At 37.2% G+C, this 16,822-nt stretch overlaps 1 protein-coding gene across 2 annotated transcripts in view; it reads right to left on the reverse strand.

Annotated features, from left to right (window-relative positions):
* The window catches only part of OTUD7A (OTU deubiquitinase 7A), a 453,848-nt gene that overhangs the window by 202,301 nt on the left and 234,725 nt on the right, over nt 1-16,822 (reverse strand). Inside the window, exon 4 of one of the 2 annotated variants that reach the window (XM_036734697.1) lies at nt 14,067-14,122. The exons of the other annotated variant lie outside the window; for it this stretch is intronic. The gene's annotated coding sequence lies outside the window, so the exon portion shown is untranslated. The remainder of the gene's footprint in view (nt 1-14,066; nt 14,123-16,822) is intronic. 2 annotated transcript variants of the gene reach the window in all.

Genomic DNA, 16,822 nt, shown 5'->3' on the forward strand with positions numbered 1-16,822 from the left:
AGTAGCCAAACTCACATAGCCAGTATGTGATAGATCCCTGATGATGGTGGTGATAACAAACAGATAAAAACAGCAATGCCAATTACTATTCCTCACACTTACATTACAATTCCCCACATTATAAAACCCCTTAAAATTAATAAAGCGCTTTCTTTATAACAACCCAATGAACAAACATAGAATTCCAGAAACTCAGGGTTGAAGGGAAGTGAGGTTATTTAGTCCAACAGAAACTGAATGAGAATTTCCTTCCTAAGAAGGTTGTGTCCCAATTTCTATTCCACACAGAGTTGTTAAACCACTTGCAATAGGTTTTTGACATTCGTGTTTCTTTGCCACTTTTATCAACGGTGGCATACTTGTAAATCAGACTATTTCCCCATGACCTGATAATAAATAAAAGGTATTGCCTACTAACAACAAAAATCCAGTAAAAAAGAAAATTGTAAAACCAGCAACAAAACAGGCATTGTGATGTGGGGGAAATAGCACTGAATCTAAATTCAGAAGACGGGGTTTGAATCCTAACTCTGACATTGATTTCCTGTGTGGTGATGGGCAAGTCACTTAATTTCTTTGGACCCTACTTTCCTCATCTGGGTTGTATTCAATGGTATCTAAGTTCCCTTCCATCTCTAAATCTTAAGATTTCCAAAGTATGTGTAAGGTCTTCCTTTTTCTTCTTAAAATCTGGCAGAATCAGATTTTCAACAGCTCTTGCCTTCTACATTAAAAATTGAAAATTCTCCACTCAAAACCATGCAATGACTCCTTATTGACTATTGAATAAAATCAAATCCACTTGGTCTTGCGTTCTGGGTTCCATAGCCTGTCCCCTTTACAGTTGTTATCTCCTGGTACTCTTTTCCATGTACTCTATGTTGTAGCCAAACTGAACTACTCATAGTCTCCTACAAACATCCTACTCTTTCCTGACTGTCTAATTTTATTCACACTATTCCTCCTGCCTAGAACACCCTCTGTTCACTTTTCACTTGTTGAATTCCTGCCTTTAAAGGCCAACTCGAATGTCAGTCACCTCCAGGGAATTTCCATGATCTCGCCAGTTAATAAAGATTTTTATAGCGCTTTCTCATGTACTATACAATTATTTGTGTTTGTATCCTATCTTTTTACTAGACTCTAAATTTCATAAAGTCAGGGACTGTTTTACCTAATCTATGTATCTTATCTGGCACCCAGCACAGAGCCCTGCATTTCTACAAGTATTTACTAAATATTTTCAAGAAATGTTAGCTTAAATTCGATCAAACAGTATCATATCCATGTCCTACCACTGCAATGTAATTGGAAGGCTAAAGCTACTGGCTATGTTGACCCTACTATTCTTAATCCATTCACATTTCTAAAGGTTGGAGGAAAGATTTGATAACATTTGGACTTGTACCTGGAATTATATTTCAGAAAGCAAAATCCAAAAAAAGTTGGTCAAGCCCACTGGCATCACTTTGGTTTTGAAAATCTTTCCTCCAACCTTTAGAGCTGGGCTTGGAGTCAAGAAAATCCAAATTTAAATCAGACTTCAGACACTTACTAGCTGTATGACTGGGCACAAGTCATTTAACCTCTCTTTGCCTCAGTTCCCTTAATTACAAAAGGGAGATGATAATTGCAACTACTTCGTAGGGTTGTCATAAGGATCAAATGAGATCTTTGAAAAGCACTTACCATGGCACATAGTAGGCACTTCACAAATCCATCCTTTCTTCCCTCTTTCCTTCCTTCATTTTCTCCTAGCACCTTGATTGTATTTCTTATAATCTATCATATTGTCTTTGATACTTACAGCTCATTTCCCCAAGCTGACTAACCGAGGACTAGGACTGAGGATACGGAAACTAACTTCTGCCCAGTTATTAATGAGGGGACATATCGCTGGAGGAAGTGAATCTCACCAAAATGAAGACTGTATTCACTTTTGATCACCGCACTTCAATAAGGATGCTAATAAGCTTGACGGTATTTAGAGATGGTATCTAGAGATGGCCATCTGAGATAGTAAAGGAGATCAGTTGCATGAAGAAACTGGGAAGGTTTAACTTGTGGGAAAGTAGAACTCTGACCAATGGGAGGAAGTTACAAAATGGCAATTTAAGCATGAGGAAAGGGGGAAAAACACTTCCTAACAATGCAAAATTGGAATGAACTTCCTCCAAAATAAGTGAGTTTCTTTCAAAAGAGATCTTTTAATCAAAGGCTAGGCAATAACTTGTCACATATAATATCTTTCAGAGAAGATTATTGCCTAGGTGTGATCTACACCAGATGGCCATTGAGGATCCTTCTAACTCAGAAATTCTGTGATTTTATGAAAATTTCTTATGGTATTGTTTTGTCCACACCTTTTTAGCACAGCACTCTGCATATGGTAGGTTCTTAATAAACTTTTAGTTAATCAATTTGAATTAAAACTAGAAAAACAGACACTTTCAGCTCTGCACAGAGGCACCAAGAACTGCAAGAGAATTTTTAATATTGGTCATCTTTGATATCAAAACTGTTCTGTATCTGAGAGTGAAATTAGAAATTGGTGAAATGTTTTCCTCTCCTTGCTTCCTAATGAACAACCTACACAGATCAACCTAACACTAAAAATTATTCCCAATAATTATAAATAGGCATGTGCCACATTTCAAATGTCATGGTGGTGCATTTCATACATCTGTCTCTATATATGTATTTATACCAACATAGACAGGAGGTAGAATGATCAACACCTCTCTTTTGCATGATGGCAACAACTTATTACCACCCCCTCTCTCCTCTATACATAGTCCCTTGCTTGGGTATCTTTTAATCTTTATGATCTTAAATTGATAAATTCTGAATGATTTTTTAAAAAAGCAAATTTTAGAATGCTGATTAAAATGGAGGTTTATGGTAGTTTGTTTTTGATGGACCAAAAATCTTATCATTCTATTTTTTTAAATTGTACGAATCTATTGTTCATCCTAGCTCCTTAACTGAGAAGAGAGTGCTTGAAAACAAGTGGGGGTCTTGTGCTTGATGCTTAAGATGTGAGGGAAAGACATAAATTCAGCTCATAGCCTAAAGGCAAGTTCTTAATCCATTCTTGTGGATTAAAAAGAGTAGACCTTTAAAAAGACACATTGTGAAAGTTTAGTTGATTATAAAAGGTTGTTATTGTTGTTGTTGTTGGTAGTGGTGGTCCTTTATTCTGGAAGAGGACCAAGGATGAATCTTGGCTTGCATTTGAAGTGGATATAAGTGAGGCAGAGCTGTACATAGTGATCAGCCTCACTTTCTCCTCTAGAGTCATCTAAATCCAGTGGCAAGACAAAAGTCAAGATGACTGGTGATGACCCAGGATGCAGTGGGTGATCTTGGCCTTTCTGAATTAAGGTTTTTCCAGGTCTCAGTTTGTTTGAGGCCAGGCCCATTCATAAAAGGTACTAGGTATAGTGATAGGACTGACTCTATCCCTTTCTCTCTGAAAAATAGTAAAACAATAACCAAAAAGACTACAGTAGCTGAACTTGATGTATGATAAACTGATTGCAGCAACCAGTCCTATGCTGCTTTCCTTTCTCAATGTCGTGTCCAGTAACCAGCTTTTCTTTCTAACAACCAGTCATTTTTTTCTGAATACTCATGCTGACCATATCACAGAATCTCAGAGTTGGAAGGGACCTTAGATGTCTAATGCATACCTGAACAAATACCCTCTCTACAGCAGTCCCAACAAAGAGTCCTCTATAGCTATCCAAAGGTCTCCAGTGAGGGATATCCCATTGTCTTTCAAGACAAAACATTCTACTTTTGAAGAGATCTAATCGTTGGAAAAGTTTTTATGGTATTAAATCTAAACTTGTCTCTTTACAAGTGCAACACTTCTGAGGTCAAGGATAACAAGTCTAAACTTTCATGATGGTCCTTCTTTAGGACACATGTTCTTGTCTCCCCAGAAATATGCTAAGTTCTTCAGGGTGGAGTGAATGATCTTAAGATTCCCATGCAACAGTACTATAGTATTCATTCCTATCCAAAGAACCATTGGCGGGTACCACACCTAACTTCCATTGTTCCCTCTTAAAAATCTTACTTTCTTCCTGTGCTGGACAATATACCTCTCCTTCCATTCACAACTCTGCACCTCCTCACAGGTTACCTCTGACATTTGCAATGTTCTTTCTATAGCTGAGCTGAAATTCAATCTTCTTTTCATAGCCAGCCCTGGCTAAGCAGAGGCAGGTGCAGGCACCCCACTCGACTCCCTGAATTTTTTCTTTTATTCTACTCCAATGGAGCTCACTTACATTCTTTACAAAGGGTAACATACTATAGGTAATTAGCTTTCTAGTTATATTTAACATCCTGCACGTAATCACCTTGTCTTATTAGACCCTGTATATTAATTGCACTGCAATTCAAAATACAATTAAGCAAGCACTTATTAAAACATCAAAGTTGATATCTAAAGTAAAGGTTACCCAAGGTTACCCTCTAATGTTTCATCATTCTATAACTAGTACTTCCAGAACTTTATCCCCTTTAGATTGTAATCTACTAAATGTTAGAAATTATACTGGATTTGTTGACTTTGTAAAAGGCTGAGTACAGCACCGTATGCACCATGGCCCTCATTAAATGCTTTTTGATAAGCAGGATAATAAGATCTTTAACAGATCGGTTTAGAATGTGCTCTCCAAACACAGGCAGATTCACCATTAACTTGGTTTATGTTTATTTGGTTTGCAATTTACCTATTTCATGATTACTCTTGATACATTTCATTTATAAACATATATATCAAAATAACAATTATCCTTTGTATATGGTATTTTTCTGTATGCATGTCACCTCATGCCAGCCATATTCACTTTGAAATTGGACTAGCTCTTAACTCCCCAGACAACTTTCTCATCTTGCCCTATGTGCCATTCCTCACTCCTTCCCCCAGCTTCTTTTAATGTATTGTCTTCCCGCATTAGAGTGTGTTAGCAAGTTGTGGATTTGCAGTTCTATGTACAACGATCTTTTTTCTCCATTCTACTATGCTATGGACATGCTTGTTTTATTTTTTAAGTTCAGAATAAAAAATAAATTTTAAAAATGTAAGTTTTTTGAGGGCAGAGATTGTCTTTCTTATTGTTTGTATTTGTATTCCTAGAAATTAATACAATGCCTGGCATAGTAAGCATTAACAGAAGCACTTAAAAACTTTAACTATCATCTACCTATTTATCTATCTATCTATCATTTATCTATTTATCTACTTATCTATCATCATGTGACTGTCATGTTGCATTTTGAGGGGCTTTCCTCCCCATTTTCACACATGGGCCCTACCATACACATTACGCCATACACAAAACACAGCTGGCTGAAGAACAGATATTCAATCTTTGATTATTAAGCAAAGAGGATTGAGCTGCTCCATAAGCATATATCACTTACAACTTTGACCCAGTAAATTCCATAAACTAACCAGTTAAACTGCAGGGCTATAGAAACATGACTTCTATAAGAATAGTAACATAATAGAGTGAAAAGGATCCTAGATTTGGAATTAGAGAACTAGGATTTGAATCCTGCATCTAGTGACACTAGATGAGTCACTGAACTTCTCTGGGCCTCAGTTTCCATACCTGTAAAACAAAGGGGTGGGATTTTACATTTCCTCATTAGCTCCCATGGTTTCAATGATCATGTCTATGCTGATGATTCGTGTCTACTTATCCAGATTCTGACTTCTCTGCTGACCTCCAGTCTTGCATCTCCAAGTGACTTTCAGACATCTCCAACTGGATAGTCAATGGATATCTTAAACTCAACATGTCCAAAATGGACCTTATTATCTTTCCACTCTACTCTCTTCCTAACTTCCTTATTACTGTTAAGAATCCCACCATCCTCCCAGTCAGTCACTGAGGTTTACAACCTAGACTCCTCACTTTCTCTAAACCCCCATAACCTATCTATTGCCAAAGCCTGTTGATTTTATCTTTCTAACATCTTTCCCACACGTCCTCCCTTTCTGTACTCTGGCATTGCCACCACCTTGGTGCAAGCTCTTGTTGCCTCACACCTGGCCTATTAGAATAGCTTGCTGGTTGGTCTCTCTGGAACAAGTCCCTCCTTACTCCAATTCATCTTCCACTCTGCTATCAAAGTGATCTTCCTAAAGTGCAGGTCTGACCGTGCCATCCTCTGACTCAATAAACTCTGATCAGTTCCAGGATCTAATGTAAAATTCTCTGTATGTCATTCAAAGTCCCTTATAACCTCACTTCCCACCTCCTACACACACACACACACACACACACACACACACACCCCTTTCCAGTATTTTTATAACATATACATCCCTTCCTCGTGTATTTTGTGATCCAGTGACATTGGCCTCCTCACTATTCCTCACACAATATGCTCTACCTGCAAACAGCAGGCATTTTCATCAGTTGACTCCCATTCTTGTGACGCTATCCTTCTTCATCTCCACCTCCTGGTCTCCCTGAATTCCTTCAAGTCCGGGGTAAAATCTCACCTTCTACAGGAAGTATTTCCCAATCCTCCATTCACACATCAGAAGGCCCCTCTCCCCTTTCCCTCTGATGGTCTGGTTCCACCCAGAAGCTCCATTTTAAGGAGGATGCTCAGGCTCTTTGAGGCTGCACTCAAGGTTCTCTGGGCTTTCTCCACCATTCCACTCCACCAGGTACCTGGGTACTTTCATCTCTCCCCACTCACACACTTCAGCTTCCTCTTATATTTTATCTTCCATCATTAGAATATAAGCTCTTTGAGGACAGGGACTATATTTCATTCTGCTTATATTTGTATTCCCAAGGCTTAGCCCAATACTTGGCACATAGAAATACTTGTTGACTTAAAGCTCATTGAACACTTCTGGATTTTAGAAACTGTCAATGGAGTAAAGAAACTGATGAGACACATTACCTTATGATAGCAAACACACAAAACTAAATCGTAATTTGTTTCCAACTATTTCTCTGTGTGTGTGTGTATGTGTGTGTGTGTGTGTGTGTGTGTGTGTGTGTGTGTGTGTGTGTGTGTGTTTAAAGAGAGTTATCCAATATTTGGCAGCAAGTGTTATAGTCTAGGTTAAGGTACCACAGGACAGGTGAGACTGAGGAAGGGTGGAAGTCTAGGCAGACTCTTAGAGTCAGGTAAAAGCGGGTGGAAACACCAGAACAAAAGAAGGGTTTTTTAGTCTAGGAATGGCCATCTAAGTTCCGAAGATGTGTAACAAAGTCAGAAGCTTAGTTCAAAAGGAGAAGGGACAAATGGAAAGGAGAAAGCAATGTGAACAGCTGGCTTGTAGTAGGAAACTCTTTAATCCTGGCTACATTACTTACTAGCTCTGGGAAATCTGCTTAATCTCATTGTCCTCAATTTCTTCATCTGTAAAATGGGGATAATAATATTGGTACTACCTAACCTCATGCAATATATGTGAAACATCGTTGTTATTGTTGTTATTATAAGTAGCATCAACAAAGGTTCCGAATTAAGCCCAAGAATAAAAATTACAGATATACTGAGTGGAGCCATTGGACAGTAGATTATCCATCCTTTTATTTTTGTAGAGGTAATATTGATTTAATTATCAATCTCTGAGAAATTGTGTGTTCGTGTGTGAAAACATGCATACATGTATGCAGCAAATGAATGTATGTCTTCTTCCTGATCTTGCTTAATACTCAAGATAGAGGTTGTCTCTCCAAGCGGGGATGGGGCAAATGATAAGTTGAAGTATGAGCAGTGAGTGGTTACACCAAATTTTGGCAGGGAGTTTTGGGAAGATGAGATACATACGTGTGTATATGTGGGCACATGTGAGAAGCAGTGTGGTGTGTACGGGCAGTGACTGGGAAACTAGCCTTGGTGCTGGGAAGACATAGGTTTTAAGTCCTACTTCTGACATACATCAGAAATGTGACAATTCCCAAGTCATTTGCTTAACCTCTTAGTACCCCCAGGCAACTCTTTGGACCTAAATTAAGATGAGTTGCAAATTTGCATCAGTGTAGTTTCTAAGCCCCAAAATCCCTATACTGATAAAATCCTATGTTCAGACTCCCCACCTTCTTTCTCCATTGGTAGGTAGGTAGGTTAGGGAAGTAGGTAGGTAGATAGGTGAGCCTAGTGAGAACATGATGAAGTAGAGAGAGGACTGGCCTTGGAAATCAGAAAAATTCTGGTTGTTCCAATTCCTGCCTTTGAACCATAATACAGTGGAGAGACAGTGTGGTACAGTGGGTGGGTCTTGGGAGATAGAGAGGCCGGGGTTCAGGTCTTGATTCTGGCACATAGTGGTTTTAACCATTGCTCTGTCATTTAATCTCTCAATGTCCCAGGAAACTCCCTAAGATTGTAAATTAGAAATCAGCTGCTGATTGGCATCGGTGGAGGGAGCTTACAGAACCATAAAATAATGAGTCAGAACCAATACACACACACACACACACACACACACATACACACACATACGCAGACGTAGATGGAAAGAGGGAGCAGTTTTATAAAATCTGAATATGAACAGAACCAAGAAAACACTGTACACAGTAAGAGCAATATTGTTCTAAAAACAGCTTTGAACAACTAAGTCATTTTGAGTATTATAAATACTCAAGTCAACTACAAAGGACCTATGAAGGAAGATGCTGTCCACATCTAGAGAAAGAACTGATAAAGAGAAGTATGTATAGTATGGTTTTACACAAACACACACACATACATACAAACATACATACGTGTGTATATATATATATATACATATACATATACATATACATATATTTCTGTCTAATGGTAGTCTTCCCTAGGGTGCGGTGGGAAGGGAGGAACGAAGAAAAGCACACAGCAGAGAACAAAAGAAAACTTAGAAGGAAGCACAAAAAAGCAGAATAGCTTTGAAAATGATGTGTAGTATTTATTACATAGTTTTTTTTAAATGACATTGTGAAATGGAAATTCGTGGTTTTATACTGAATCTTCTTTTTATATTGTGCTGTGTACATGGAAATGTTCTTTTTTTTATTTTTAAGTTTAAAATGAATAAATAATACCCCCCTCAAAGAATCTGAGTGTATGTGTATATATACATGCAGGTATATGTAGATATATGCTCACATATGAGTAGATGGATATAAATATGCATCTCAAAGAGAATTAAGTAGGGCTTCTGCTGGGACAGCCCTTTTTCTCTAATCCATGACTTCAATGATTACTCAGCTGTGCATAATAAAATACTAATCAAGGTTTAGTGACATTTTGTTCTTGGTGGCTTGAAAGTCATTCAGTGAAATAAACCATACAAAGGACGTGTTTAGTTATGAACAAAAGGTGGAATTCATTACAAAATATAACTTTTCTCGATTTGGACATAAAATGGTAAATCCATGCAATATTTCTAATTTCGGAAAGATTGACACTTCCTATTTTTTTACTTTGTTCTCCCTACTAACCAGAAAAGAAATTCATCACGTGAGAGCTGAACCAGGAAACTTTAAGGTAAATTGGGCCCATGAATCACTATGTCTATTGTGTTGGTAGTACACATGCTTCAGTATATGTTTTCAATTCTGATTATTATGGTTCAATGAAAATTAAGGTAGGCCCCAGGGTTCTGCTGCAGGAATGCTCTGAGTACCAGGTACCTCAGCCATGCCAATTAACACAAACCAGAAATCAGGCTGAATCTAAAAGAATTATGCCGCGGGCAAGTACATTTTTATTGAAACCTAAAAATATGACATTATCCTACTACTACCAGTCTCCAACTTACAAGTAGTTTGTGTTTCAAATGTTTGCTGTTAATTCGGTTACTTGGATAACTGTTTACCAGGAAGGCATTTTTCTAGCTTTAAAAACAAATTATTAAAATGGTGCTTAGGTTCCCAGGACAGTCCCCAAAAGCCTGTTTACTGTACAATCTTGTTTCACCATAATATTAAACGAATAGAAATGTAGAATGTTGTAGCTACAAGGGAGCTACTTGGAGATAATTCTGTAGATGAGGAAACAGGCTCAAAGAGAGGAAATAACTAGAATTAAAACTCAGGTCTTTGGACTTCTATTTGTTGTTCCTTCAGTCGTGTCCAACTCTGTGTATCCCCATGGATTTTGGTTATGGGATTTTCTTGGCAATGACACTGTTGTGGTTTGTCATTTCTTTCTCCAGAGTGTCCCCATGTTAGAGATGAGGAAACTGAGGCAAAGAGTTAAGTGACCGGCCCAGGGTCACACAATTAGTAAATATTTGAGGCCAGGTTTGAACTCAGATCTTCCTGATTCCAGGCCTGGTGCTCTGCCCACTGCACCACCTAGCTACCCCTTGGACTTCTATACCAAGGCACTAAAAGTATCAGTGAATCAGAATATAAAGCCATTTTCCATTCACTTCAACAACGTACTTAAGGTACTTCTATGTGCCAGGCCCTGTCCTGGGCATTGGGGAAACGAAGGAAAAATTAAACAGTCCTTGCTGTCTAGATGCATGTGTATTATTGGGGGAAAGCAATGTACACATATGTACATATATAAGTAAATGCAAAATAAATATAAAGTGATTTTTTTGCATACATAGTTTAAGCTGGTAAAGCTAGGTGGCGCAGTGGATAGAACCTAGGACTGAAGAGTCAGTAGTTCAAATTTTATCTCAGCTGTGTGACCCTGGGCAAGACACTTAACCTTTCTGTGCCTCAGTTCCCTCATCTGTAAAATGAGGGTGATAACAGTACCTCCTCCATGGAATTGTTATGAGGAATGAATGAGACAATATTCAGAGAACTTTGTAAAGTTTAAAGTACTATGTAAAGGCTACCTATTAATTAGGGGCAAGTAGGTGGCATAGTAGATAGAGCACTGGGCCTGGAGTCAGGATGAGTTCAAATCTGGCCTCAACACTTACTAGCAGTGTGACCCTGGGCAAGTCACTTAACCCTATTGGCCTCAGTTTCCTCATCTGTAAAATGAACTGGAGAAGGAAAGGGCAAACCACTCCAGCATCTTTACCAAGAAAATCCCAAATGGGATCACAAACAGTTGGACAGAACTGAAACTACTGAACAACAAAAATTAATTTTTACTATTTATTTCATGAGGAGAGGGTATAGGTCTATTATGAAAAGCAATAGAACAGGGCACCATGGAAAGCCAAGGGACAGTAGGATAAGGGTACAGGAGTAATTAAGCTGATATGAATGAGAATGAGAAAATAGGGAGAGGTGGCCAACGACCACCTCTTTGGACTAGGCAGCCTAAACCCCTCAGAATTACATAGATACCAAGTGGAGCCATAGGGCAGTAAATTGTCACTTTTGCAAAAAATGATGATTTGATTGTCTATACCTGAGAAAGAAGTTGGGGGAGGACAAGACATGCATACAGCAAGAGGGCTTTGTATCCTGTCCCTGGTCCTGGCCCTGCCTAGTAACAGTCAAGGGGAGGGTTGGTAGAGTCATGGAGCCAGGCTGGTTATAAAAGAATGAGACAAGATTGAGCTACTTATCCTCAAACAGGTCATCTTTGCCCAAGAACTTACTCCAGTGTTGAGTGGACTACTTCCAGGGCAGGGCAGGAGGGTCTTTATTTGAGGTCTAGCAGCCAGGCAGCAGTCTAGGTCCTGGTGCTGTCTGATTATGTTAAAACAAGGGTCAGTGGAATCTGTGAGAAAGTGCATTATGAGTTTCAACTTGGGGATCAAGAATATATATTTTTAGCTACAGATTCAGTGAACTGACTGTCTAGAGGTAAGAATGGGAACTCCCCTTGATTCAAGCCACCTCCAACTATGCCAGCAGCAAGGTGGAAAGAAGACGGCAGCAGTGGCTGCTCAAATATAAATTTCATTTGTTAATTGGGATTGCGTAATAACATGATAGAATTTATGATATGATAGAATTATATCATATGTGCCTATATGATAGATTTATATCATGTGTGCATTGAACTTAAATTCCACTGTAACCTTCAGAGGGAAAAACAAAACAAAACAAAAACAAAACTTCCTTCCTTTAAAGACATGCAAGTCCTTTTAAATGCCAACTGTTAAAGATACCACATTGTACTTTATGGACAATTTAAGGGATTTTTCAAGAGTACTTTTTAAACTATCTGGGATTTGCACTCTGACTTTAGAACAGAGGCCCACATATGCAACTTCACTGGAGTATTTCATTTTAGCTCATTGATGTTTATTTATATCAGATACATCTAAAAGTCAGCAGGAACCCAAACACAGAAAGGTCTGGCCCATATGGGGAGTTTCAGTTTATTAGTTCACAAAATCTCAAAGTAGAGAAGGATCTCAGGAGCCATCTAGTCAAAGTCATACCTATAAAGAACTCCATCTACAACAAAGCCAGCAAGTCTTTCCTTGAAGACTCCCCCAAAACAGGGAGACCAGCTAAATCCTAGAGCCAGCCCATTCCACTTTTGGAGAGCTCTAATTATTCAGAAGTTTCTCATTATAGCAAACCTAAGTTTGCCTCCTTGAAGTTTGCTTTTTTTTGGTCCTCTGAGGCCAAGTAAAACAAATATAACCCCTCCTTTTGGTGTGCCAAAGCACAAGACTTTAAAAAAGGAATTCTGACACCATCTTTACCCATAATTAACCTACGAGACAGTTTGGTTGAGAATATTTCCATACTACTTTAGCAAGGCTTGTTTACTTTAAGAGGATTCCATGTGAGCAGTTCAGGTTTCCTATACTTCAGTGAAATGGCCTTCTATTATGTAAGCTAAATATAATGATACTTTGTTTGTTTCAAAGAAATCTCATTTGAGAAGTTCAGAATATCCTAGGCTTCAAGGATATGGCATTATCATATAATGTGAGCTAAATTTCACAAGAGCAGGGGTTCATATTTGTGGTTAACAACCGATGTGGCAAATTCTAAGACCAGGAGTATTTGGAAGGAGTGTATTTTAAATCCTGTATTTTTAGTAGCTAGGTACCCTTAGACAACAATGGAATATTTTTACACCTTTAAAATCTGATAAGATTCAGACAACCTAAATTATATCTTCCAAAAAAATTACAAAGATGGAACTCAGAGCCTATGGTTACTTGTCAATATTGATTATATTAGGGATACTTTTGTCAGTAAGCATGGCAGACAAATGCCACATTTTTTCTTTTTTGTGTGGAACTTAATCTCCAAAAACTCCAAATATTTTATAAGTGCTACCTTACTCCTCTCTCTCCCTAACTCAACTATTGTGAGAACTTTTTTTTAGGCAAAAGGATAAAGTGATTCATGTATTCGGTGAACTATTCTTAGCATTTACGTATAAAGAAATAATTGAAAAAAGTTCATTGGTTTGGTGGTTATGATTAAACAAAGAAAGAAGAGTTGTGATAACAGATCTTGGTCCAAGCTGATTATATATAAATGAAAATGCTGGTGCTTTTATATTATTAGATTAAAAACCCACATTTCCCAGGCTGAACAACTGAAGATATTCTACTGAATAAAATATTTAAAGGTACATGTGCAGAAGTAAATTCATAAAGATCTTTGACATTCATGCTCTTACCTGTTAATGGTTTTCACAAAGTGGGAAAAGACAAGGCAAATATCACCTCCTCAAATATATTTTATCATGCGTAAAGCAAGGAGAGAGTTTTATCACAAGGACTTTTAGAACACTATAAAGGAGAAAAAATGTCAGTTTTGCCTAACTTGAGTCTCTTAGAATATTTAAGGTTGCAAATACAAGGAAAGATAATGACCTACTTCTAGGAGATAATACGAACTAAAAAGTGAACTTTTACAGACACTGGAAACATGAAGGCAATTGTCCTGACTTGTGCTAAAAAAAACTGCATTACTTTACCAACATAAATGCTTGTACTCTACCTGTAATGATTAAACTGTAGGGTGACTCAGGTGTCAGAGACATTATCTCATCACCGGGAATCAGTAGCAACATGTTTGACATACAGCCCCTCCACAAAGATGTCATGAACAATTTCATAATTATGTGAGTGCATGTATAGGCACTCTCTTGCATATGAAGATTTATTTTTCGATTTCCCTGTCACACAAACGTACCTTAAAATACTCAACCTCTTTATGACGAATTTTTGATTGGTTTGAAATCCATATGGCTGAAACACAAAGGAAATTCACTAATTAAGGTCAGATTGATGCATCTATTGTCAATTATAGTCATTTGTTTGAACTAAGTGCCTTTTTGCTTCACCAAGATTAGAAATTTGAGTATAAGATAAGGTATTTGATTTTCACTAGTGTGTATAAATGTTAGTTGTGTATTTCCTTGCAGTACCAGATTTGTTGAATATTCACAAACAAAACATCAGGAATCTTGCTAAAAAAGTAACAAAGGATATAGAATTCAATTGTATGAACAAAATAGAATGAGGCAAATTTGGGATTTTGAACTTTTTAATAATGAAAAATGTTAGATTATACAATTTCCTCTAGGTAAAGTATGGGGGAAATGAATAGAAGTCCTGAATTCAAATCTCAACTCTGGACATTTACAACCTGTGTGACCTTGAATAAGTCATAGCCTCTCTGGTTTACAAGGATTTGGACTAGATGGTGCCTGGGGTTCCTTCCAGCTCTAAACTGTGGTGCTATGAGCCTATGATTTTCAAAAAAGTCTTTTTCTTATTATTTGTTCTATGTTGTGTCTGTCATGTCTTAGATATCCATAAAAAGAAATTGGACCATTGATTTAAAGTAGTTTTAGATCACCTTATTCATATGATTTTGGAAGCCATTAACAATTCTGTTACTTAGAAGCAGCTTGGTATAGGAGAAAAAGAAATCAATTTGCAATCAAGAGAAGACATGGCTTCAAATATTCACAATGAAAGCTATGTAAGATGAGAAAGTGATAAGTTCATTGAATCTTAGTTTTTTAATCTGTCAAAGGCAGGTAATAATACTTTACCTACCTTGTCAAGTCTTGAGAAACAAAATTCGTAAACCTTATTATGCTATGTAAATATGAATTATTATGAGCCTAATTAGTGAATATTGTCAATACTCTTTCCTGTTTGTATGCCATAGCCCAAATTTGACACAAATCATATTATTAAGGTAACAGCAAATCAAATCCTTTTATAATGACCTCCAAGGAACTAACCAAATTACTTTGTCATACTTTCGTACTACTAAATATTGTGCATGCAACTCACCAATAAATAGATTTGTCAAAGACATATCTGTCTATACAAAGTATTATAACTACAATAGGTAAATTACATTATGTATGATAATGTAATTTATATATTATACTATATGAGGGCAGCTAGGTGGTTCAGTGGATAGAAGGCTGGGTCTGGAGTCAGGAAGAGTCATCTTCCTGAGTTCGAATCTGGCTTCAGATACTTACTAGCTGTGGAACCCTAGTCAAGTCACTTAACCCTGTTTGCCTCAGTTTCTTCATCTGTTAAATGAGTTGGAGAAAGAAATGGCAAAACACTCCAGCATATTTGCCAAGAGAATCCCAAATAGGGTCCCAAAGAGTCAGACTCAATTGAAAAAATTGAACAATAATACATCATAATTTATATATCGCATAATATAATACCACATATATATAACTTTATATTTATATAGATAGATGTATATGCCTTTGCCAAATCATATTTACATATATATATATATATACACACATAGATACATAGATGCATGAATATATCTTTGACAAATCTAAGTTGATTTGACTGAACCTCACTTTCACATTTATGTCAGTGGAGTAAGTTAGACCATCTAGATTTATGATCTTACGACTAAAAGGAACCTTAAAAGTTATAAAATTATAGATCTTAGATGGTTTGACTCCCTCTTTTTTACATGAATATGAAAATGGGATTTAGTCCTCTAAGAATAACATTGAGTGCAAAAGCTCAGAACAAGGTGAAAAACTGGTGAGGAAAGCTAAGTATATCCAAAAAGGGATTTCTGTTTTTTTCCAAATCTATTATCAAGTAAAAGAAGAGGACCCAAACAAGGGCTAAGTTGGTTCCTCTAGCTGATGGAGAAAATGCATAGTGATTCAAATCTTATTTGTTTCTGTTTTCTTTTTCAAGGACAATAACAATTGGGCTGAAAAAGGCAGAAGAAAAATGGTTTATAGAAAGATGATACCCAAGATAAGAAAGGAGAGGAGGGAGCCTAGCTGCCTTTAATGAGTTCAATTTACCTGGCCCAGACAAATTATGTTCTCAGGTACTGAAGGATCTGACGGATATTACTGCTGAGCCCCTTTCAATGATTTTTGTTAGATTATGAGAATGAAAAAAGAAGAGGTATTGATTTTCCAAAAAAATTGAAGAGAATGGAGACTGAAATTCCTGGAGATATTCCAGAAAAATATTATTAAAGGGATGATCAGGAACATCTAGAACAAGAATATTAATTGCAAAGAACTAGCATGGATTTATCAAGAAGTGGTTGTGCAAGATCCACAGAAGAATCTAGAGAGGATGGTCTGTGAAGCAGTGCTTAGCCTTTGTACTTTTTGAAGGCCAGACTAACCTTCTTTCTTTCTCTTCTTTTTTTTTTGGATGGGGCTATTAATCTGGTAATCATGGAAATTCTACCAATATAGTCTGCCTATACTCGTTAACTATTTGATAGGGTCTTGATATTTTTGTGGAAACAATAGAAGGTAAAAATATGGCTATGATTCGGAATTAGCTGAATGGTCATACCCAGAGGAGAAGATATCAGTAGTTAGATACGGACTTGGAAAGAGATATCTACTAGTGCTCTAGGGATCTGTGATTGACACAGGGCCAATAAACATACACGAACCATGACTCGGATAAACG

The sequence above is a fragment of the Trichosurus vulpecula genome, chromosome 8 (genome assembly GCF_011100635.1).
Source record: "Trichosurus vulpecula isolate mTriVul1 chromosome 8, mTriVul1.pri, whole genome shotgun sequence".
Lineage (NCBI taxonomy): Eukaryota > Metazoa > Chordata > Mammalia > Diprotodontia > Phalangeridae > Trichosurus > Trichosurus vulpecula.